The 24,600-nt window shown below is 38.9% G+C and overlaps 1 long non-coding RNA gene across 1 annotated transcript; it reads left to right on the top strand.

The window, feature by feature from the left end:
- Positions 1 to 8,362: 8,362 nt before the first annotated feature.
- On the top strand, positions 8,363 to 16,325 carry LOC133222584 (uncharacterized). The gene is made up of 2 exons (XR_009728316.1): positions 8,363 to 8,586; positions 15,319 to 16,325. It is a non-coding gene; the product is annotated as an uncharacterized LOC133222584 (long non-coding RNA).
- The last annotated feature ends 8,275 nt before the right edge of the window (positions 16,326 to 24,600 follow it).

The following is a 24,600-nucleotide window of genomic DNA, read 5'->3' on the forward strand; positions in this document are numbered from 1 at the left end:
CGAAACCGCAAGACATACTCCCATCCTTTTAAAATCTTGTGTACCACTTTCTTAAGGGTAATTTAAGAAGTGCCTGCAAGCATGAGTGCAAAGTGACACTATCTGTGAAAATGCATTTTCCTGGAGTGGCTGCTGGGTTACACCTTTGCCCTTCTCTGCCACTGCCCTCATATGGCTGTGAATCTCTACCCAGAAAGACAGCTGTGGGCACTCTTACAAATATGGGAGTTTGCTAAAGATATTCCCTCCAGTTTCTTTCTCTTTTTTTTTTTTAGCTCATTGTCATAAAGTAGGTAGAAAAAGACCAGGTATTTGAAAAAGAAATGTATGTTGGTGATCTGTCAGCAGCATGTATTCTACGTACACATGTATAAGCTAGTGTTGTTCTTATAAATGCTGTTTCTCACCCTCAAGTCTTGCATTCATGTTAAATTTACTTTCTGCAGCCAAACAGATTTGGGAGAATGTTTTCCTGATGATTTAATGCTGGCACACGGGAGACTGCTCTGTGTAGCACTGCAGGCCTCTGAAGCCTTCAGGATCCTAACTGCTGCCTTCTCCAGTGGAAACTGGGAAAAAAATGGTCTCTTTTTCGAAGAGTTAAAACAGCTTCACTGTTAAAAAGATAAGTGGGGCGGTAATCTTATTCTGCATAAAACAAAAATTCAACAGCAATTAGAATTTGAAAGCAAGGGCTTTTCCTGAGCTTTGTTCATAGATTTTTCTTTTGTCTCTTTGGATTTTTTTAACACTTAAAATGCTAGAAATTTATTATTTCCGCATATAATGTTGTTTGTGCAAGTAACTGAGGTCAAAGCAATTGGAACAGGTATTTTGTTTTAAAATGTGATGTCCTCTTTTTTTGAGGTTGCTACCAAAAGCAGCCAGAAATATGAAAGCTAATGTGATTTGATCTTTTTTTTCTCCAAAAATGAAATCTCAAGAACATGCTGATTAAGCTGAATCTTAGAAACCTGTTGCTGGGGGTTCATGACTGAGGTTTTTGTCAATGAGATTTAGGAGTCCAAGAGATTGGTGCTGACTTTTGTCTATCAAGAGATATTTTCCAATTGCAAAAAATTTTTTGTGCTTTTCATCAAGAAATTGGGTGTTTGTGACATAATAAACTCTCATGGAAACATATTAAAGAATTTGAAAGATGACTGCCCCAGCATGGGGCAAGACCAAACTGATGTTTCTAAACTGTCATCATTTGGGCTACCCAGAGTTTTTCATGAACTTAACATTTTGGCTTTACTGATGACTGTTCTTTCAGAACTCTTTTTGTACCATTTTGCGCAAACCTACTCATGGTGAAGTGTCAGTGCAGCAAACAAAATATAAGGTTGAATGAAAAACAGGCTGTATTAAATGCAATATATTTTGTTTATTAATTAATGAGCACCACAAAAAGAACTACAAAACAGCCTGTGAAAGGTAAATGGATTTATGCTTGAATCAGAAATATTTGAAAGACAGTTTACCCAGTAGAGAAACTCTCTTTTAATATATAACTAATCCTTTCTAAAGTGCTGGAAGGACTTTTCATAAGAAGAGAAGAAAATTGCCAAGATTTGCATTGCAAATATTTGCTGCAGCCATTGTTTACCCTAAATATATGTTAAGGTGGTTTCAGATTCTGACTGCTATTTATTTCCAGGTATGACATGTAAGCCTACTTCTTCCCTTCCAAAGTCTAAACAATGCAAAACATGTTTGATTTTTTTTGGTGTGGTTTTTTTTGTTGGGCTGTGTACTTTTCTTTTGGTGTCCCCCCGAAACTTTTATGCTCTGATGTCTTCAACTATTGAGATCAGAGAATCCAAGGGGTGTGGTTGCAGAAATTCAGCTATAAATTAGCTCACAGTAGCCAGGAGAAGACAACTGCAAAAACACTTTTTTTCAGAACCAATGATACTTTATTTGTTCTCACATATACATTTTTATCACAATTTACATTTTTTACACTTGTTCCATGAATAAAACCTAATGTTCTGCTGCTGATTTTTGGTTTTGCCAGTGGACTACATATGGTTGATGTTTTCTTCTATCTGAACCTAGCAATTTCTGTTATGTTATGTTCAAGGGATATCATCTTTAATCTTGTGATAAACAAGATTGCTAATTTAATCAAGGCAAACACTTTGCTACAGGGGAGCTGCAGTGAGCTTGCTACATCCAGTTTTATTTTGTCAATGTCAATGGGCAATCATGAAACAAGTGGGAGATTAATTTAATTAATCCCTTACAGGTGATTTGAGTATGTTATTTTAGCTAGTACTATTCACAGCCCAGTTGTGTTCACTTAAATAACTAGTGATTGAGGCTTAATGGGCTGTTACACTGGAGTACAAGGCTCACTGGTGTAGGAACTGGCATTCCAGAGGAGGAACAGGGATGTGGGTATTCAGCTCAGAATCTTCAGTCTGTGTCCTCATGAGTATTTGAAGTTGGAGTAGGAAGGTGTTTTGAGGAAGTGGCTGCGCTACATTGATGCAGTATTGAACCATAGTGCCAGCAGGGACCAGCAGCAAATTCTAGTCCACCTAGATGCCAATAACCACCAAATTTTACCAAACTGGGATTACTGTGAGAGAGAATGGGGAGGTACCCATAGTTTTGTGAAGAAAAAGGTATGAGCAGTAATCTGAAAGCTGGAGAACAGGTATGGGTTCATTCTACAAGCTGGATTTATGTGATGAGCCTGGTGCCAATGCATTTTCACTACTTGGCTATTTACAGTTTGGTGACATGAAATCTTCATTTCCATGCTAAAGATAAAGTCCACAAACCATTGGGATTATGACCAAAGGAAAAGTAAATATTTGTCAGTAATTTAAATGTTTGCTCAGTGTTAATATTGGGAGCAGTAAAGGCTCTTTCATTTACATGGCAACGTTAATCCAGCTTCCCAGCCCGTACAGTAATTGTATGTTTCTTATAACTGAGTCTATTACATAATTGCACTTAAATCATGAAATTAAATACAAACCAGCTATTTAACCTATAACAAGATGCAACTTAAAATAAATATTCCTGCTATTAAAAAGGCAACCGTTATTCTCTGTATGAACACTTTTATATGTAACTTTTTATGAAGACTTTTATATACTTAAAGGCTGGGTTGGACACAGGCTTGGGTGACATGGTCTAGTGTGAGGAATCCCTGTCCATGGTAGGGGGTTGGAAGTAGGTGATCTTAAGGTCTTTTCCAACCCTAACTATTCTATGATTCCATATACTGATAAAATGTAATTTTAATGCATTTCCATTTCATTGTTATGCCCTTAATTTTTAGCGACTTTGACAATGGGTTTGAATGTTAGATAAAGTCTATTTTCAGTGGCGGTACAGAGGATTTTGGACTCCTGCTACAGATTGTCTCTGCTCCTTTCAGAATACTTGTGCTAAGCCTGAAAAAACTGTGTCCTAATCCAGTGAAAACAGAATGTCCTCAGCTGCTTCATGGTTCTTTTAACCCACAGCTAATTTTTCATTAAAGGTATCCATACAACTACCTCTCAGCATGCAGTGATTTTTCAGACCTTTTTGATTTAAATTGGTATTTATTTAAGGGAGATGAAATCTACTGGTAATTTGTCTTCTGAATGTAATTGGTAATCTGCTGCTGTATACCAGCTATTGAGTTGAAATAGCTTTAGTTGTTATTTTATCTGCTACCCTCAGTATCCCTGTTAGATTGCTAACAGACTGGTGAAAATAACAGAAAAATTGTTCATAGTTGCTTAATCAAAGTCAGCATATTTAAACCCAAATAAACAATTGGGGAATTAGTAAATATTGTATTATCTAATTTTATCTAAAAGTGTAACCTCGTTTTTAGAGAGAAGGCATATAACAGATTCATTGTACCAGTATTACTTTATGAAACTATCTGAATGCACAACTGTAATTTCTCAGATACAAGACCACTGAAATTTAGAGACACAATCACTGTCATTAGCAACATATTAGAAGAATTGAAACCCCTGGTGTTAGTCTTCTCTTTTATATAGTTACTTTGTAAGTGCCAGCATGTTAATATCTGAAGTGGTGTGGACTTAATTCTGTTACATTTGTGTTCTTAGAAATTTTAGTTTCATTACCTTAGTTCCAACTCAATCTCTGATAGGCAGGGTTAATACTTTTCTTTGTTAAGTCAGCTATCAAGAATATTTTCTCCTTTTTTTTTAAATCCTTTAGTATTTCAAATATATACGTGCAGTCACTGATAATGGAAAATGCAGATTTCTACCATGCGTAACAGCCAGACTGAAGCTTTAGCTTGGAAAAGGGACATTGAGTTAAGGCAATTGGTGTTAACAGTCAAATATTAAAAGTTAAGACCATTCTTATTAGGAGCTAAAAATGAATGTGTGAAGGTTTATTAACACTGGCACAGGGATGGTCCTATTTGTCTAGACATTTGCAAAATCTAGTGTGTCTGGACTGTGATTTGTGGGAATCTTTCCCCTTTGTAAACAGTATTTTGTTCTAAGTGATAGACATGGCACTAACTACAGGCAAAATTGGCCTGGAGCATCAATTGGTTTTGAGAGAAACCTGCTAATCGCAAACAACAGGGTAAAACTATTGCCTTTTTAATTCCCTTTGAGATAGAGTTCTGGAATGATGTTTGGGAAATCTGCTATCTCCTTTATTCCTTATAAAACATTTCTTTTCTGATACTACCATTTCAGATTTTATTTTTTATATTTTATTTTTTATTTTTTTAGGACATCTGAAAGAAAAGGATGTGAATATGTGAGTGAAGAGCATTTCCTAAATTACTGCAGAACACTTTGTGTCCTGGGAACAGATGTTTCTAAACCTATCTCTTTCACAAAGTTATAAAATGGTTAATTAATACAGAGTGCAGAAAATGTCCAGAACCCCTTGTTGTTTGCTGTTCTTCTTCCTTGCTTTAAGTTCTGTATGAATTTTCTCGCTAGTCTGTACCAGAAAATGACTGCTTTTGCAAACAAAAGACTACAAACATATACTCTCAGTTGCTATGTAGGTATTTAATGCTGTTACTCTGTTCTAAGCCAGACAATGGGACAAGTGCTTTCCAGCTTAAATATAGTATCCATGATTGATTAATGTATTGCCGGTGCCTCTTAAAGTCATAATGTCGTAGCAATTTTGTCACAAACCAGTGTGGCTCATTTGTAAGAAAACCTTTGACTGCGGAAAGCTGCTGTGTAGGTTTAAACCAGGCTTGCACACAGCTTAAAGGGGATAGTCCAGTAATAAATCAATGCAGTCATCATTCTAGGAGATGTGCCCCAAAACAAGACTATATCTCAAATAGTGGGCTATGCCTGTTGCTTGCTTTCCACTTTGGAATCAGCATGGAGATGTGTAGCAATACTAGTTTAGCTGTATTTAAATATACATAGGGCAGAAAAAGAAGTAGCAATTTTCCTGATAGATGGAGTCCTTTCAGAGCTATGGAATACCTATTGCTCGTCTTACCTTTTGCCGCACTCGGGTGGAACGAAAAAAAAGATTTTACTAGTTACTCTATTGCATTAGTTTGATAAACAAGCAAACCTGAACAACACAGAAAACCCCAGCTCTTAGCTGATTTAACAGATAAATCTCATTAAATAATAAGAATATGATATTTATTTTTTTTTGTAAGCTCCCAGAAACAGAAGTGGAAGCTGCTGCTGATTTGTGTTGGTTTTGTTTTGTTTCTGAAAAGATTTTTTTATTATTTTATTTTCCATGCAAATAAATAGAATTGTCTCTGAAACAAAAACCATGTTTCAGGGAATTGGGTATTTTCTGCCAGATTCTACTTCCCTGTAGAACTGTACCCCTTTGTTCATTAGAAGTGTTTTCAGTTGTTGTATTTCAACCAGCCCTACTCACCAGTTTTTCCATCATGCATAGGCAGGAGAGTGCTTCTATGCCAGTGATAGACTACAGCAAGCTTTGGATAGGCCTTATGTCATGAGGAGTTTCTTTTGCTGTAACAAAAGCTTGATAGTGTTAGGAAAGATCATCAGAGACTTTTTTTTTTTTAAATGGCTACTTCATTACAGCATCCATTCTTTGAATGACACCTGGTAACACATTGTGCTTTTGCAATTTTGCTGTCAAAATGGATGGAGGTTTATGGATAGTATATCTCATGGAAATAGATTGCATAGCTCTCTGTAGAAGCAGTTAGTCAACAAAATGCACTCTGGCACTTGGTGTAGAGGCTATAATTATTTGACTGGTGGCCAGCCTAGGTAGCACTTGGGAGTCATAAATAGTATTTAGAGGTTGCTGTAAAAGCTTTTTAATTTGTTACACTGGAGTTCATTTACATTGTACACCATATGTCATGGCAAAAGCACCCTCTCTCTGTAGAACATTATGCACAACAAAATATGTTATAAACACTACTTTTTAATGGCATCCAGAGTAGCTGTAGATAGCTCATCCAAAAGTCTGTTTAAAGATGAATCTTACATGGCTGGAAATCTGAGGTCACTTCATTTTGGTTAATGAAATGAGTCAAGATTTGCTCTGCATTTGAGATGAGAACATGGCCCACCAGCAGTTTAATCTCAATAATGTGAAGTCATTCATTATAGATTAATGCAGGAGTTGTTACTTTAATCAGAGAACACATCCTCCGGAAGCAGAGGAGAAAGTCTCTAGCTGAACCTGAAACCACTGCTGGGCAGCTGACATGAGACAAGAGAAATGTAACTCCAGCGATGTACTGCGGAGAGGCTACCAGCACATATAAGGTAATTAGCTGTTGTCCAAGGCTACGTGAATGTCCTCGATAATTCTATCACTTAAGTTCAAGAAGCTGAAATGGGGAGAAGGGCAAAGAAAGACCACCAAAGAACGGAGTGTGTGTTTTCAGAAGATGAAAGAGCTTAGCTGGCTTAGCCTGCAAATTGAAGTTTGAGAGGAGATAGGATTATTCTAAATAAGTGCCAAAGAGAGGATTAAACATGAGGGAGGAAGAACTATATAAACTGAAGGACAATGATGGTAGGGGGAAAAAAAAGTTAGACACTGTACATTAGCAAACCTAGTCTGTCAATTGAATGACTCCTAACCATTAGAGGAATAATTTTCACCCACTCATCTGCATTATCTCAATCTAATTAAGGAAAGAAGAGTTAGAGACTTCACTCTGGAAATTTGATTTGTCAGGATATTTCTATGTACTTGTATTTGTCTTCATCTTTGTTAAATTATTCTTGTTCTCAAGTCAACTTGAATTTCAGAATATTGGTAACTTTCTAAAGCACTGAGGGGAGAAAGAGACTGCTGTGTAGTTGCTTTTTGTCCTTTTTTTTGAGTAAGTACTTCTTTATCAGCATAATTCTGCTGTGACCTTTGTTAGAGAGAGAATTATCCCATTTGGCTCTGCCAAATCAGACATCAGAGATGTAAAACATAAAATTATGGTCAGTTTACGTAGAATCTCATCCCTCCATGAGCTTTAGTGGTTTTGTGGTTCTTGTAAATGAATTACAATTAGACTTGTGAAGCTTGTAAACATGCTTTATGAAACATGCAAACCTAAAACCTCTTTCTGAAGTCAACCTACTTGGGTCTCAGTGCCTTTTACTTTGTGTTTTATTCTTTCTGTCACTATTCAGCCTCAAATTTGAGTGTTTGCTGCATTCTTCTAATAGTGAGAATTGCCATTGGTGGCACTGGGCAGTATCTCCATGTGAATGTAACTGGAGAAGCTGTCTCCCTGCCACTAGCCTTACATGGCTCCATGCATATATGTCTTTCTATCAAAACTCTTGCCATCTCCTGAGGTGAGGTGAAACCCCAAGGACTTGCTCCTACCAGGGCAGTGGGAGTCATAGACGTGTGCACTGCAGGCACAGGATGAGGCACTGCTCAATAAAAGAGGGGAATGTGCAGATACGAGACAGTGACAGTAAACCCACTAAAGGACACATGCTTGCTATTCTACTGTCTCATACATCCCACAAATCTTCCCCTTAGAGGCACTGTCTGCCTTTCCAGAACTGAATGGAAGGCAACAAAAGAAAGGTTGTTTCTATCAGCCTTTGTGTATTCCTATGGCTAGAGGTGGCTCTGTTGAAGAGTGTATGTAACAGCCATTATAGCTTTGAGTTTGGATATTTCTCAAAAACATTTACTGGGTGGAAGAATGAGGAGTTATACCATAATGCCTTGCAGACTGACAGCGCCTTCAAAGGTAGAAGTCGCTCTGATCATCCAGGTACATTAACCAACTTAGGCTCTCAAAACTTCCCTCCCTGTAGAAAAGGCCTTTTTTTGAAAGGTAAGGACTCCCTCCAGGGAGCGTGGTGCTTTTCTGCCATGCAGGGAAGTAATTAACTGCCATGATCTCTCACCCATGTTGTGCTTCTCACAACACTTTGAAGGAGCTTGTTAGATGCGTATAACTTACCATGCTTATCCCATGTTAAACCCATCAAGTGCTAAATCCACTTTTTCAAGCTTGGGCCAGAGCCAGAGAAGTGAGTCAGTGATGTGGAGCAGGTGTGGCTTCCTGATTTCATTAATTTAGATAATTGCAGGTCCTCTTCAACAGCATCAATCTCTTCTGTGTCTTATGCGGTAAGTCCCTGGTTTATAAATCCAATTGCTGGGGCTGCTTGATGATCAGATTCAAAAATTCTTCACTTTCCCTCATGCATGTTGACTCTGTCTGGCTGCCCGCTCAACCAGTGAAGTCCAATTTCTGTTTTAATGAGCTTTTGGAGATGTGATGAAGTTTGAATGCCAAGGGCTGGCAAGGAATTACAGTATTGCCCATCTTTACCCTCTGATTCTTTCCTTCCCTGAAGCCTTTGTTGCTGCAGCACTGCAAGTGGGGTCAGCTCTGAAGAGATTTTGATTGTGTAAGGACGAAACAAGCAATTTGTAAAAGTAAATAAATGATTACATGGGGAATATGAATGTTAGGCTGAATAACAGTGGTAAAAAGGGAATGTTGTGGTTCTGATTTGAAAAAGGAGACTGATATATTCAGGGGCTTACTGCTTTTAGACCGGGTTTACAGATTCTCAGATGGCTACCTCTATTTCCATACACCAACTTTGTACCTTGTTTTTTCTAACGACTTCAGCAGTCTTCAAAATGCAAAGACATGAAGACTTTTGATGGATTTTTTTTTTTTTCCCCAAATACTGATAAAGTACTGAAAGTCTATGCTTACCCCAGGTTTTCACATCTGTAAATAAAAATTCTGAGCTGGAAATCCCATAAAGTCAAGAGTTGAAATCTAGCTGTTGAAGTCAAAGGATTTGTGTATGCATAACCCAAATGTGTGTTTGCTTGTGTATGTAACATCAAACAGTGCTGAAAGAAAACATTACTTTATGTGGAACTTTTTGAAGTGGTGATGTTTTTTTTTTGCCTTGGAACTCCAGATCAGCATACAAACACGTTCATTCTAACAGATTTATCTGTTTTCACTGCCAGTGTTTAATTTTGGACTTCTTTCTTAGTCTTTGTATGGCTTTCAAATCTCTTTTATGGCTTTTCAGAAGTATGCCTACATTATCTGTGTGTTTGGAATCAGGAAAATCTGTTGCATAAATATAATTCCTAAGTTTATTTGGAGAAATTTAAGAATAATAATAAAGCAAATAGGTATATGGAACATTGTAGCTTATTGAATTATTTCTTTCAGTCACTTCATTATTTATCTCTTTTAAGGGTATTGTATCATGCTATAGCAATAACAGCCATTCTGGAATTCAGCCTTTACTCTGCTTAACGATGAATCTTGTAACCTCTCTGAAAATACACAGATATAATCAGAGGAGCTTTAATCTGGTGAACCAAGTAACAGACCTAGGGATATTTTAATCAATATGATTAGTTATTCCCAGAATAAATAAATGGTAAGGAGTTAACTGTCAACTGTCTTTGCTAAGTGTCTAATTTCCAAGAAGGTGATTTTTAGAGGTAATCACAGTGTTCAAGAGTGCAGACTTGCTTTCTACAAGAAGCATTCCTTCTCCTTTTTTATGGATCGAATTCTATATGCACTGAAAGCTCCTGCAGTGGTCCCATTTTAGCATAGTGGATCTTGCCTTATAAGTCCATAGGAAAACTTCAGCTGGCTTTGTGGGGTCTAATCCAGGCAATGATGGGTAGTGTGGCTCGATGAACTGCACTGCTATTGTGAGAAATAACAAATCCGCTCGGATGCTTGATCAGGCAGTGTTCAACTCAGGGGTGATTTCACAAATGGAGGCCAAGGCCTTTTGCAGGCTGTATGACAGGAAGCGAGATAATGTAATGTGGCAGATTCTGCATGGAGGAGAATTGAGGTCATTTGGTATGCCCATGTATAATGCAACCTTATGCCATAATTAAGGCGCTGGATAGAAGCTGTTGAGAAGGATTAGCTACTGATCCATACATTTTATGTTTCTGTTTATTTAAGATAAAGCCTTATGCTAGAGAAATTTTTTTTATATATATTAAGCCCCTTTAAGGCTTTAATTTCCTTTATTTTCTTTGTAGATGTTTAGGTTTTTGTCCTTTTTTTGTCTTTATCTCTGTTTAGGTTAAAAAAAGGATTTCCAAAAGTTGGTCTGTCTTTAAAGGTGACCTATAAATCAGGGCAGATATCTACAGAATTGAACCAAAACTCCCATGATTCATTGCAGCATAATAACAAAGGGGAAGTATGTACTTGCTTTCAGGGAAAAGTGGAGAAATCTCATTTCTCAAGTATGTGGAAGTGATTGTGTGTGCTTTCTTTTTAAATAGTGAAATTTCCCATAAAAACTGGGCACTCCCACTGAAATATTCTTTTCTCAAAAACCATTATTTCTGTCAGTAGACAGCTGTGACTGAGAAATGCCACCTGATCAAATTCTGGAGACAGAGAGGTGTGAAATAATTATGTAGAAGGAAGTTGTGAACTGAAGGCCAGAGCAGACAGGGACTTTAAGACCCCTGTTGGAAGCCAGCTTTGATAGAGGAGAGAGGGGACAGGCAGAACCAGGTTGCATTCAATTATTCAATTCACTTCTATCACTGGTTATTTCAAATCTTCAGGCTGGTACTTAGGAACAAAAGGCTGGGGCAGCCATCTGTTTCAAATGTGTGCCAGTGAAAATAAAATGATCAACTAGTATCAAAGGTAGACTTTTCATCTTAAATGCAAAGTGTGAGCACATCCCTTTAAGTTGTATTTGAAACTGCTCTTTGTTTTCCTACCTAAAGAAAAATCATCCTGCTTCTCTTTCATTGCTTTTCCATTCTGTTTTATTGCTCTCAGCAAATATCACAGTTGATTTCCAAGTTAGATTATTCAGCTTTCTCAGTTTTATACTTGTTTGGCCCTTTGCAATTCTCATGGCACTTCAGTGGAGCTGAAGGTTATTTCAGGACATTTAGTGTGGAGATGATTTTCCGCCCATTTTAAAGAAATTGGGAGATGGAAAAAAGTCACAGAAAATGTGTGAATCAATCCTTGAGGGTTACATCAGATCGCTGCCAAGTTCCCAGAAGATCAGACATTTTCTACTTTCCTATGCTGGGTAGAAGAGAGACCCATCTGCACCATAGAGGAAACCAAAACATAGTATCCCCTTGTTCATGGATGATTTGCCTGTAAGGGAATTAAAGATTTGCCTTATTATGGTATATTTCCTTTCGGAGGTTGCATAGCTATGGTTAGGCAAACTCACCATGTGGGTAAAAGTCCTTCTTGCCACTCAGCTGAAACAAGGCTTAGGAATAGCTTTTCTTGTGTGGTCCAGAAAGCCAACCATATCCTGGCCTGCATCAAAAGGACCGTGACCAGCAGATCGAAGGAGGATCCTGGCTCTCTGCTCTGCTCTTGTTGAGGCCTCACTTGGAGTATTGTGCGCAGTTCTGGTGTCCTCAACATAAAAAGGACATGAATCTGTTGGAACAAGTCCAGAGGAGGGCCACGAGGATGATCAGGGGACTGGAGCTCCTCCCATATGAAAACAGGTTGAGAAAATTGGGACTGTTCAGCCTGGAGAAGAGAAGGCTGCATGGAGACCTCATAGCAGCCTTCCAGTATCTGAAGGGGGCCTATAGGGATGCTGGGGATGGACTCTTCATTAGGGACTGTAGTGATAGGACAAGGTTTAAAACTTAAACAGGGTTACAACTTAAACAAGGGAAGTTTGGATTGGATATAAGGAGGAAGTTCTTTATTGTAAGGGTGGTGAGGCACTGGAATTGGTTGCCCAAGGAAGGTGTGAATGCTCCATCCCTGGCAGTGTTCAAGGTCAGGTTGGACAGAGCCTTGGGTGACATGGTTTAGTGTGAGGTGTCCCTGCCCATGGCAGGGGCGTTGGAACTTGATGATTTTAAGGTCCTTTCCAACCCTAACTATTCTATGATTCTACGAATACAAACATACAAGGTTCTTCCACTGGAAAAATCAATATCAGAAGCAAACCTGTGACAAATAATCTCATGTGCCACAGAAGTTTCACCAAGTACAAGCAGCAGGCACAAAATGCAAGACTTTGGGATTAAAAAAAAAATAAAAATCTATTGAATACATTTGTATCTCTGAGTTCTCCAGTTCAGAAAATAGAACATAATTCATATTTATGAGGAGTAATTTGTATCAATTCATAATTATCTTGTGTAAAATTAATTCGGTGCATAAGTAAAATATTCAAAGGCAAAATGAAACCGCCATAATAAACCCATTTGTAATAGTGACATGCATGCTGCACTCAGTAAACAAGTTTCAGATCTTTTTGCAAGATGGTGGCAAATGAAAGACCTGGTGTTGTTCAGAGCAGGAAGCCTGGTCTTTTCTCCCATTCCCCCACATCCCACACTGCAGGATTTCATTTAATCTGGAGTCTTGAACTTTGAAACTAATAACTGATTTTTCTGTGGATAAATGTTCCAAGTTCAGCTCTTTTCAACACAAACTTTTTCACATTCCTGGATCCTTCTTAAATTCATGTGGATTACAAATTCTCTGTGCACTCTTGAGTCTGCTTTTCTAGGATATACAAACTGAGAGCTTCTTGGATCTCAGGAAAGGACAATTTTAAGCATACACCAGCAGGTGCACCTCAGGTTTTGCATCTCTTCTTCCTCCTGCCTCTAGGGTAATACCTATGTTCTGCCATGGTGACTGTTTCTGAACACTACTGCTATTAACAGTGCTTTCCAAAAGACTAACTCATTTGCGTACCCTGGTCATTGTGGTCAGTCAGTGACCTTTAACAGATGAAAGCCTGAGGAAGTGGTGAATGAACTTTCTTCCTGCAATCAAAGCAAATTCAGAGGAATAATTGTTTCATTAAGCTTTAACTGAAGTTTTTTTATGCCGAATTTATTCTTCTTGTTGTTATCACACCAAAGGGCATCAATGAGAGAAATGCATCATTCTGAGCTACTAAAAGTTTGGGTTTTTTTAACTTTTCACCTGAATCCCAAGGGACCAAGGGATGAAGGAGAAGTTCTACTACATTTTAGGGGGTTTTAGAATTAGTTTTGCCTCAGCTCTATCCATATCATGGAGTTGGCCATGAAGATTCTATGATTATAAGACATTTGAATATCAAGTTCTGTATTAGCTTAGTAATCTGGGGATATACAGTGTGTCTGGGCATGCAATAAAAATGGTTTCTCCAGGTGTGGGTTACTGTGAAATAAAGTGTGAAAGGAGGTAAATTTATTAGTATGACCCACCTAGGATGAACAGCCATTGACGGCCAGAGTGTACCCCAGCCATCTTCCTCTGGAAATGTGGTTAATTCACAGCATTCTTTTGAAGTTGAAATACAATTCTGTAGTGCCACCATTCTTGGCAAAAGCAAAAATTGTGAGTGTGAGAGAAAGTGGAGAGAGTGCTTCAGCAATGGCTTTGGTTGCTTGTCTAATTACCTCAATTTTTAGATTATATTTTATGTGCACTTTAAAAGATCTCAGCATGTAAAAGCACACATTCAGGCAATTGAAGGCAGATGGCCCCAAAACAAAGGTTCTTAAAAATCAATGTGGACCACTGGAAAACCCAGGCTATGTGATTGCTTCTAGCAGAGTCAGTAGTTAATTAGGAATGGAAAAGGAGACTCCCAATATTCAGTGACAGCAAAATGATATTAAGTGGAAGTTTATCTGGCAAGGTGGTTTTGCAGTCAGAACAAAGGAAACATTTACAGAAAACACTGTTTTTGAGAATCAGTGTGAAGCACTGAGGTGACCATAGTCTGACCCCTTCAAGATTGCTCCTAACACTACTACTTTGTTTTTCAATTGTTACAATTATAAAGTTAAGCTTGTGTTTCAAGCACCCTCCTCCTATCCTGCTTCTTGCCTAGGTAATCTGCTTAATCTTCTTCTGGAAGATGCCTTTTCTCTCAGGTGGATAAACAAGGTATCTGTTCCCAGCCAGGACAGTGAGTGTCATGAGTCTGACTGTGTACTGTTGGGTGTATTTTATCCTGGTTTATGGAGTTTCACGTTTCCTGATTCTTCCTTTGAAAGAAGTAAGGTGCATGCAACGTGTCATCTCCAAATTATTTTTAGCACCAGGCAATTTAAGGTAAAAATAGAGAAGGCATTAATTTGATCTTAATGCAATGACTGTTTAAACAGTTACTATATTTAGTAGAACAAAATAAGAGACAACCATTTTCTAAGTACTTTCACAGCAGTTTTGCTCCAAGAGGTACACTGTCTGGTTCATCCATTTAAAAAAGTCAACAAGATATTTATGTCACTATTTTCCTCTACAAAGACTCTAAAGAACAGGCTTGATATGAAGAAAAACCTATTTTCTGTATGTGTCTATTTTTCTCTGAGATTCCATTCAAATAAAACTTCTCTTCTGCTTAGGGATATGCATAATAGAGTTCATGAATTACTGGAATAAAAAAAAAACAGTTGTCACATTTCCCTAACGTATTAATGGTTACCAGTTTGTAAATGCTGCTTTTGTTCCTTGTGTATTGACAGACAGTAAACAAAAACCTTTACTCAATGTACATGCGAAACCTAAGGACTGTTTTTGTAGTTAAATAAACTATAAGCGGGTAACTGATCCACAGAAAACGCAGTGCTCAGAGTTGGGCAAGAGATTTTCAGAGGAAAATATGGTAAGAAAATGTTGATTAATTAAAGCCATTAAGGAATCTAAGTATGTTTTGAAAACTTTTATCTGGAAAGGTTTATCTCAGCTCCAGGAGGGGAAGAGTATTTTGAAAAGGGATACAGCTCAGTAAAAACACTGGGGTTTTCCTCACCAGCTTTGTAGCAGCATCAGGTTTTATTCCCTACTAAGCCACTGTGCCACATATTTTACACTTTTGGTTATTACAGACCAATTCTACCATGAATGTTCTCACTCTCTGATAAAACAATACTCAATGGAGGAGAGAAAACTGCAGGAGCCCTGCAACCTTATGGCAGTGACTGGACATGCCCTCCCTATCTTCATATGAAAGACAACAACAGCAACAACAATGAAATCTCTTTGAAGGAGGAGGAAAGAATTCAGGCACTTTGGTCATCTGATGAAAATGCATTTTCCCTTTCAGATTGAGGCACCTCGAGAAGCATAGAGCACACACTTGAGCTGTTTGCTGAACTCCCTGGCTGCTGGAGGTGCCTCTATCCCCAGGGACTAAAGGCAGCTTTGATTAGCCAGCTCAGTTAAGTTCTTCAATCTTCTTTTTACACAGCACCTACTGCGGGAGAACATGAGGCTCAGATCTACAGAGAGAATTTGATATCTTTCTTGTTTAAAGAGACAGGCCCATGGATATCAGTAGGAGTGGGGCACATAGATATCTCTGGATCTTCAAATTTGCTGGGTAGTGCTAACATCAAAGGAAATGACAATCTTCTGTCTCCTCAGATTTTTTGTTAATCTATGAATTGTCTTTATGATGTGAATGTAAATTCATTGTGAAGAGATATGTTCCTCATTATTACTTTTTCTCACTGGAATGTTAAAAGGCTATTCTATCTGACTTCCACAAATACCCTTTAGGTGTTGATGTAGTTTGCTAACCCTCTTCCTTTTTAGCATTATATTTCCTTTAGATCTCTTCACGACTTTCCTCTGGCTAATAACAGTTTGGGAATGCACAAGCCAGCAGGACTCTTCCTGCTTCTCAGAGTCTTGTGACTGGCTGTCTGCTGCTGATGCACCTGTGATTACCCATTCCTGTTGCACTAGCAGAGAAAAGCTGTCTGGGATTATTAGCTCAGGCATTGCTTCTCCTCTTGTATTAATTTAAATGTAGGTGTTGCATTGAAGGCCCTGAAGCTGTGCTGTCAGTCCTTGTTTTGTGAAATAATTCCTTAAAATACTTGTTGCTTTTTGTTTTAGGGATTGTGGTAATGTCAGTTATAAGGTTAAGTAAGTAAATTGCTGCTACCTCTCTAGAAATACTGGGTTCTTTAGAAATGAATTGGACTGTTCTTATTATTTACAATAATAAAGGGCAGAGACTGTGACTCAGTTACTCTTGTCAGCAAAGAGCACATCAATGAGGCAAGAGAAGGTCACGTTTCCAAGAAAATGGGATTCCCTACCAAATATAGCTGCTACTCGTGGAAAGTGAGAAATGGGTTTCCTAACACAAGGCAAGACATGTGCTTTTTAAAATATTATTTTGATTTAGAGTAAATAGAGATTTTAAGAGAAAGCATCCTCTAAATTTGAGCTTTCACCCATGAAAACCTGAAGAGCTTTTCTTTTGATAAAATGGGGATATTGGAATTTTGTGTTAGCTTTATGTGCATGCGCACAAAAATATAATAATAATCATCTAATCATTCTACACAGAGAGGTTGTTTTATATAACATGGAAAAAGCCTTTTGGAAATTGTAAAAATAAGGTATTAATTCTTTTTTTTTAATGCTGCCTTAAAAATAAGCAGAATTGTTTCTAAAACATTTTGTCCGGAGTAAACCTGAATGTTTTTTGTTATATAAGCAGTAATGGAAGTTTTTGTTTTATACCCTTAATTTAGAGCAACTTACCTAAGCAGGATGAATAATATGTCCAAGGCAAGACTACAAACTTTTTGGTGATGCAGAAACTATGTTAAGATACTCTGAATTTCAATCTGTAACCAATCTAATCAGAAAGACTTTTTTCTCCTTTCAGCACCTGCTAAGTCATTTATATGCATGGCAGTTTTTCTAATATTTTCCTCTTCTGTTTTAGACTGGTCAAAACCAGAATTGTGTAGATACACATGAAGGAGATGTGGGGCAGGCCAAATCCCAGGCTCACACTTTCCAGGTAGGTTTGCAGTACTGAGAAACCACCCAGAATGCTGGCAATATTGTGATTTCAATGAAAGCTCCTCTCTAGCTCTTGTTTGATGTCAGATTCACTTGGAATTCTCTCTCTTCTCTTGATGCTTTCAGTGCTTGGAGTTGAGAAACTCAGTGCAGAATCTGCAATTTGGTTAAAACTTCCTGCTAAGGTGGCTGCTAATTTTAACTAGTAGATGCAACCATAAATCACCAAGAAAAACAATACTTTATAAAATCAGTCTGCATCAGCATCTACCATTAATTCTACTACATCACTGAATTAGCAGCCATACCCAGCTCTCTGAGGCAGATCAATCATACTGTTAGCAGGTTGTCCCACAGCAGCCAGTCTCTATCCATCTTATGCTGCATAAAACATCACCAACACCACCTTATCTTCATACCAATCCCTAAATGTTTATTACACCAAAATCTCTGGAACAATCTGCCCAGAACAAAAAGAGACACCACCAGGATCAGGGTTGCTTTTCAATTGTCCAGACAATCAGCACTGGCATGTTTCACTGCATGCAAATTGGCTTGGAAAAATAGAGACAGTCTTTCCTCCTGGGCAATCAAAACTGCTAAAGCCATCATGGGCTGATTGGTAGTGAATCTGAGACTGTCCTACACATTCCCATTCTCAAAACATTTATATGGGATATTGACCATATTACATCTGGTCTCTTAGGGAATGTGCAATAAGTTAAGCCATTTCCCTTGCAGATGACAGATATGATGGGAAGAGATGGACTGATGACTAACACAAAAATCTCTCCATCAATATCCTTACATCTTATTGATACTAGAGCTAAAGCTGTTGCAGGTTGAAGCAGAGGGAAAGCTGTTTCTGAAAGCAATAGGGAAGCAATATGGAGGGAACAAGATATTTTCACCTTAAAAGAACCCCACAGAGTTGAACAGTCTCCTGAAAGAATTTAAGGGTGACAGAAAATGCTCAGCTATCCTTGGGTTGTCATTGGGATAGTACAGAAGGGAGACATTAATGGGGGCATACCCATATTCTGGATCAGAAGGAAGAGAGGCTCTCCACAGTCATGGATCTTAAGTCTTTATGGACTGATGTTGATGGTAGGCAAGTGAACACTTAAAAGCGATTGCCCTGTGAAGCATCAAGGTATCAATGCATGTGTATATGGTATGAAATTACATTTATATCAGCTGAGGCTTGGACTCTGCATGTGTCAGTGCAGAGAATGTCACTCCAGTGCTCAGAAAGATTATGCCATGGACATGGTGGCTTAGGACCCTCCATTTGGCATTCAAATACTGTTTACTTTCTACACCATTGAACTGATGCATTGTTAAGGTGTCAAAGCATTGTACTTGTCCTTCTCCCTTGTTGATTTTTACTCCTCTCAATCTCCTGTTTGGCCATCTGGCATGCAAGCTCTTTCCTAGATCTGAGTCACCCTGGGGTGTAGCTGCCACGTTTTTAACCCCAAACACCTCTGTAGCCTGCTCGAAGCCTTGTGGTTGAGTTGGCAAAGGATGCTGTCAAGTGGATTGCTTCTCTGTTCTCACTGAAAGCCAAAGCACAACACTTTGTCCCAGTGGAAGGTGGTAAGTCAGTGTGGATTCAATGAAATAAACATTCATGTCCATGAGCTGAATCTTGTCTGAATTCCCCAGGTCTGATGGTTTGTTTGGATTTTGCAAGGAAGGATGAAAAATATGAACTCTGCTCCTCCAGAGATAGAAAAAAAAATGATTTTTTTTCATAGATCTGAGAGTAATTTTTGTTTTATTTTCACACTGAATTCAGCTGGGTCCTGCAAAACAATTCCTCCTTGCCTCTTACCCAAAGACTGGAGCTCGGAGCTGATGACTTTCTTAGCTGTGGCTTGTAACCTTGCCCTCAGCAAATATAGTTCAAGTTCAAAATGTGTCTGCTGTTCTGTAGTCTTCTGGAATGGCAGGACTCCAACTCAGAAAGCTGCCTGCAACTTTAGAGAAAGTTTAATGCTGAACAAAATGGGTTTTAAATGGGAGGAAGGTGGTCCTGCTGCAGTATCTTCTATGGTACATCCACCATGTGGTTGGCATCTCTGTAACGAGGTGATTAAGAGTGCCTGGAATTACTATACTAAAGTTATGTGAAACCAGATCTCAAATTGAAGAAATTCTGTTCACATGTATGTTTCTCCTAGTAGAGGAACGTTGTCTCCAAGAAAAAAAAACACATAAAAAGTTTGGAGGCAGAGTTGACATGTAAGGAGGATGGTACATCTCCCCTTTTATTCTGCAGATATCTTGTCAATTAATATTGCTGCAGTTAAATTCACAGCAAATGGACCTTGGGTCTCAGCTAGTGCAACAGCTCTTGATCTTTTAGCAGCCGAGTTTTATCTGAGCAAATGTAGGCTCAAGCCATGTGAAGCATCTCAAAGATGTTGAAAAGCAGCTTTATATAAAAAAAATGAAAGGTAAGTGACTTCAGATGGCAAACTGCATCAGGAGAGTTAAATAAGGAAAAAATATTGTTTCAGTGACAGTAATATTAGCTGCCACAAACAAAATCAGTCAATGAAAGCACTTTGGAAAGTTGAAAAGCCAAATGAATGAATAAGCCTCTCCTTAAATTCAATATTCTCTTGTATAAAATATTAGCACTTGGACTAAAATCACCTCCTGAGTATAGTATTTTTTTCTGTTTTATCAGCAGTCTCTCTCTTCCATCTAGTAAATTCATTTATTTGTTCAAAACTGCAGTGTGTTGCCAGAACTTTCCAATACACATATATAAGATAATGCACCCTTCATCCACCTGAATTTTGTTATTCCACAAGTTACTGATTTAGCCATACTGCTGTAAAGACAGACAAATTCTCTGCCTTTCACTAACTCAAGTGATCAAAGCTTCCCTTGCCTCATGAAATCTGCCTCTGATAATGAGGGCATAGGGACTGCGTTTGCAAGTGGCCAAGCGTGGAGAGTCTCTGCTGAGATTCACTTCCCCACCATCTCGGTGGCTCACAATTAAGGTTATGCTCTGTTGCACCTCAGTCCAAGCTGCAGTAGATTTTTGAAGAGGGAAAAGCTAACCTTTGTAGACCCAAGAAGTTCATCACTAAGAACAGTTAAAGGCAGGGAAGAGTTCTTCAAATCTATCCCTACTTGCGTTTTCCTAAGCAGCTGAGATAATGAACTTGAACAGTGTGTTGGCTAATAGTCAGCAATATGGGTAATGGAAAACACCTCAGGGACTGGAATGGTTATATTCATTTTTGTGTCCTGTGTTTCTGTTAGGAACATAGATATCCAGCCTAAACTATCAGTGCTCTAAAGAGTTAACACTGTCTACATGAAGAGAAAGATTTTCTATCGTAACAATGTGAAATGATGTGTGTGACCTCCTCAAGTTGCCAGTGACTCCAACCAAGACTATGAGACAGCCAGCTCATCTCCTTTCTTGAGTAAAACCTCATAAGGTTCATTATCCTTAACTGCTGCTCTGAAGGAGATTGAGGTCTGTATATTCATGCACTTTTGAGTGCACTTAGATAAACGAGGCTTACCCTGCACTTTCTGTCTGCAAGATGCACTTGAATTTTTAGCTAAGTTTGACCTAAATGATTGGGAAATTTTGACCCTGCCTTTAGGTAAGAAACCAGGTCAGTGATCCAGGCTTCCTCTGCCTCCAGGAAGGGGTTTTGTGGCTCAGCATATCAGAAGGTAAATTCAAAGAGGATGCCCAAAATCCCAGTAACAGAGATTGTGGCTGCTTCTACAGGGTATCTTCCTTTGTGGGCACACAAACGCTGCCTGTGTCATCTAGCCAAACTCTTCTGCTACTTACAGACTTTTGTGCTAAGCCTTTGATTTAAAAGCTCTCTGGTAGTCACCTAAAATTGTCACAAATGAGCAGGCAGAAGTAAAAGCAGAACAGTTCCTAGTTTGTAGCTGTGGCTGTGATATGAGTCTTCATAGACTCAGAGAATGGTTTGGGTTTGAAAGGACATTAAGACCCTCTGGTTCCAACTCCTCTGCCATGGACAGGGGCGCCTCACACTAGACTATGTCACCCAAGGCTCTGTCTAGCCTTGCCTTGGACACTGTCAGGGGTGGAGCATTTATCACTTATTTGGACAACCTGTTCCAGTGCCTCACCACCCTAACAGGAAAGAACTTCTTCCTTATATTTAACCTAAACTTCCCCTGTTTAAGCTTAAACCCTTTCCCCCTTGTCCTGTCACTACAGTCCCTAATGAATTGTCCCTCCCCAGCATCCTTATAGCCCCCCTTCAGATACTGGAAGGCTGCTATGATGTCTCCACGCAGACTTCTCCAGGCTGAACAGCCCCAACTTTCTCAGCCTATCTTCATATGGGAGGTGCTCCAGTCCCCTGATCATCCTCTTGGTCTTCCTCTGGACTTGTTCCAACAGTTCCATGTCCTTTTTATGTTGAGGACACCAGAACTGCACACAATACTCCAAGTGAGGTCTCACGAGAGCAGAATAAAGGGGCAGGATCACTTCCTTCGACCTGCTGGTCATGCTCCTTTTGATGCAGCCCAGGATACGGTTGGCTTTCTGGGCTGCAAGCGCACAATGAAGCCAGCTCATGTTCATTTCTCATTGACCAACACCCCCAAGTCCTTCTCTGCAGGGCTGCTCTGAATCTCTTCTCCATCCAACCTGTAGCTGTGTCTGGGATTGCTCCGACCCAGGTGCAGGACCTTGCACTTGGCCTTGTTGAACTTCATGTGATTGGCATCGGCCCACCTCTCCTGGAGGCAAATATATAACCTGAATATTTAAGAAATACCTGCAAAATGCTCTGGGGTCAGGAGGAAAAGCCAAGAACATAAGAGACTGTGGTACTTTGTTTTTTCCTTCTCTGCACGACCTGTTTTGTACCTCTTACAAGACAAAATTTAAACAAAGCCAGATAGAACAAGTTGACTTTCGACTGAGTAGAAGGAGAAGCTTCTGGTCCTCTGGCACATCCCAAATGCCTGGATGTCTGGATCCCTCACAGCCAGGGAAATGTGTTACTTTACCCTTATTTATCAGTATCTGTTTGCTCCTAGACCCAATGTTACTTCAGCCCATTCCTGCAGCAACCCAGCAAACAAAGGAGAACTGTTTGCAGTTCACTTCCAGCTACCAGATAGTACCAAATTTGATGGGTTTTGTTTATTTTCTCTAACAAGGACATCTGTTAACTAGAACTCATCTGCAGCTTTAGTGAACATCAAAAGGGATGTCTGTGAGACTGCAGCTGGATTTAGATGGTACAAAGCCCTTCAAATGACTGTTTAAATCTCTTTTTCTCTTCTGCATCTCCAGTCCCCAAATAGGGATGGTCTAATTTTTAATGGATCTTCAGCTTTTCCAGATTAATTTAATGTGACTCTCCTAACTTGTTTTTAGGATCACCTTTGGAGTTAAGTATGTCATTTATTGATTTTAAGAAATCAAGCAGAAAATATATTCTAAAATACATACATGTATTTTTTTTCCTTTAGTAAAACCAGGTATCTGGAAAGGTGGAGGGAGTAAATTGGAGAGCATTCTTCTTTGTAATTCCTCTCCTCCTCATACCAACCAGCATACCCTTAATCTCAGGAAGATCTGACTTAGGAGTACTGTGCTTTCATGTTGCATGCCTATATGAGTGTTTATTTAGTTGTGAGTTGATTGATTAGGAAATAAATGCTTTTCAAGTTGACAGTATAAATAATGAAACTTTATTAGTGATATATGTGACACATTTAACAATGCTAATTTTCTGTACTGCTCTGTGTAATTCATTTGCCTTTTTCAGTAGGCTGTAAACAATAGAAGGTTTGAGGAAAATCGTTTATTTGTTGGCTTTTTAAAACGTAATGGAAAGGAATCCAGAATTTAGAAATATTTCCAGAGTGCCACCCAGTGGCAAAAGAGGTGAAATCACGAGAAAATTGAACTCGGATTCAGCTTTGGAAGGTATGTCATAATACACAGAACTGTCTTTCCATTTTCTTCTACAGCTAAACACAGGCAGTTTATGCAGTTTAACGGTAATTGCAACACTATTTATTTATTTACTTAATATTGAAAATACATGTATGGTAGAAATAATGAAAATTGATGCCTCCTCTGCTTTCAGCTTTTAGAAAAAATAACAACTGTCCAGCCTGAACCCAGATTCAAGATTTGATTTAATCATCCCTTGTTCTCATACCTCAAAAGCTTTGTTATTAAATGTTGACTACATTTTCACTCTTTTAATTAAAATATAAGTCTTTACATTTAAGATGGTGATATGCACAAATTGAAGACCACTTATGAAAAAGGCTTTAAAACGGAAGATCTTCAGAAAAACAGGTTGATGCCTCGTTGCTTACAGGTGTGATTTTATCACAGGTAACACCTGGTGGTTTTTAGCAAAGACACAGCTCCCCGAGTCCTGTGGTTACAGTAGGCTCATTGCTATACTTGAAGCAGGTTTCTGCTACCACTCAACATCTCACCATGCAGGTAATATTGAGGGTGTTTTAAAAGCCCACATTCTTCAGTCTTTTTAGATGTTAATTTTGCAAATGTGGCCCCACATTGGATGGGGAGATACCAGGAACTCAACAAATTCTTCTGGCTTCAGGGGGGCTGGAAGGCGATTGGGGCTCAGCTGGGGCAGGCTGGCATAGCTAGAGGTCAGAGGAAGCAGGCAGACCAGCCTGTGTATGCAAATACTCTTACATCTCTCTACCTGCTCACTGTGGGTAGATTGGGTATAGCATTTCATAACCCAGAGAGCTCCTTGTTGTTGTTTTTATAGAATCAAAGAATGGCTAGGTTTTTTGAGATCCAAGGTTTTTGCAGCTTGAATGAGCCTGGGGCTGCAACCTCTACTGCCTTTGGCTGAGGTATGGAGCAGTACCATTGTTGTGCGATGCTGAAGCTGCTTTTCTGAGAATCTGGACAGGTGTGTGCATCTCTTCTGTTCTTGCTGCCTCCTGGGAGGAGAGTTTGGGGATCTGAAATTAACAATTTCTGCTCCTGCAGTTTACTTTATGAGCAGTTCCTGTTGGTGCTGTGTTGGGGGTCTCCTCCTAGCTTCATTAACTTGGTAAACATTTGCAGTAATATAAATTCTGAGAATTGCGTTTTGCACCAGATTTTTCTGTGATAGATGTTTTTTCCTGTCAAAAGCAGAAAAATCAAGTCTGCTTCACTTCCATTTCTACCTGCTTCATAATTAGTGTTCCTCCAATTTCTCTTCTACCTGTGGCAAGTTGCAGGGAATAATTTACATCAGAGAAGAGACATAGTTGAATTCACAATGACTGGCTCTGGGATTTAGAAATGTTTTCAGTAAGCA

Source organism: Neopsephotus bourkii, unplaced genomic scaffold, assembly GCF_033783945.1.
Source record: "Neopsephotus bourkii isolate Nb327-2 ecotype Australia unplaced genomic scaffold, CSIRO-AGI_Nbou_v1 NB_1615, whole genome shotgun sequence".
Lineage (NCBI taxonomy): Eukaryota > Metazoa > Chordata > Aves > Psittaciformes > Psittacidae > Neopsephotus > Neopsephotus bourkii.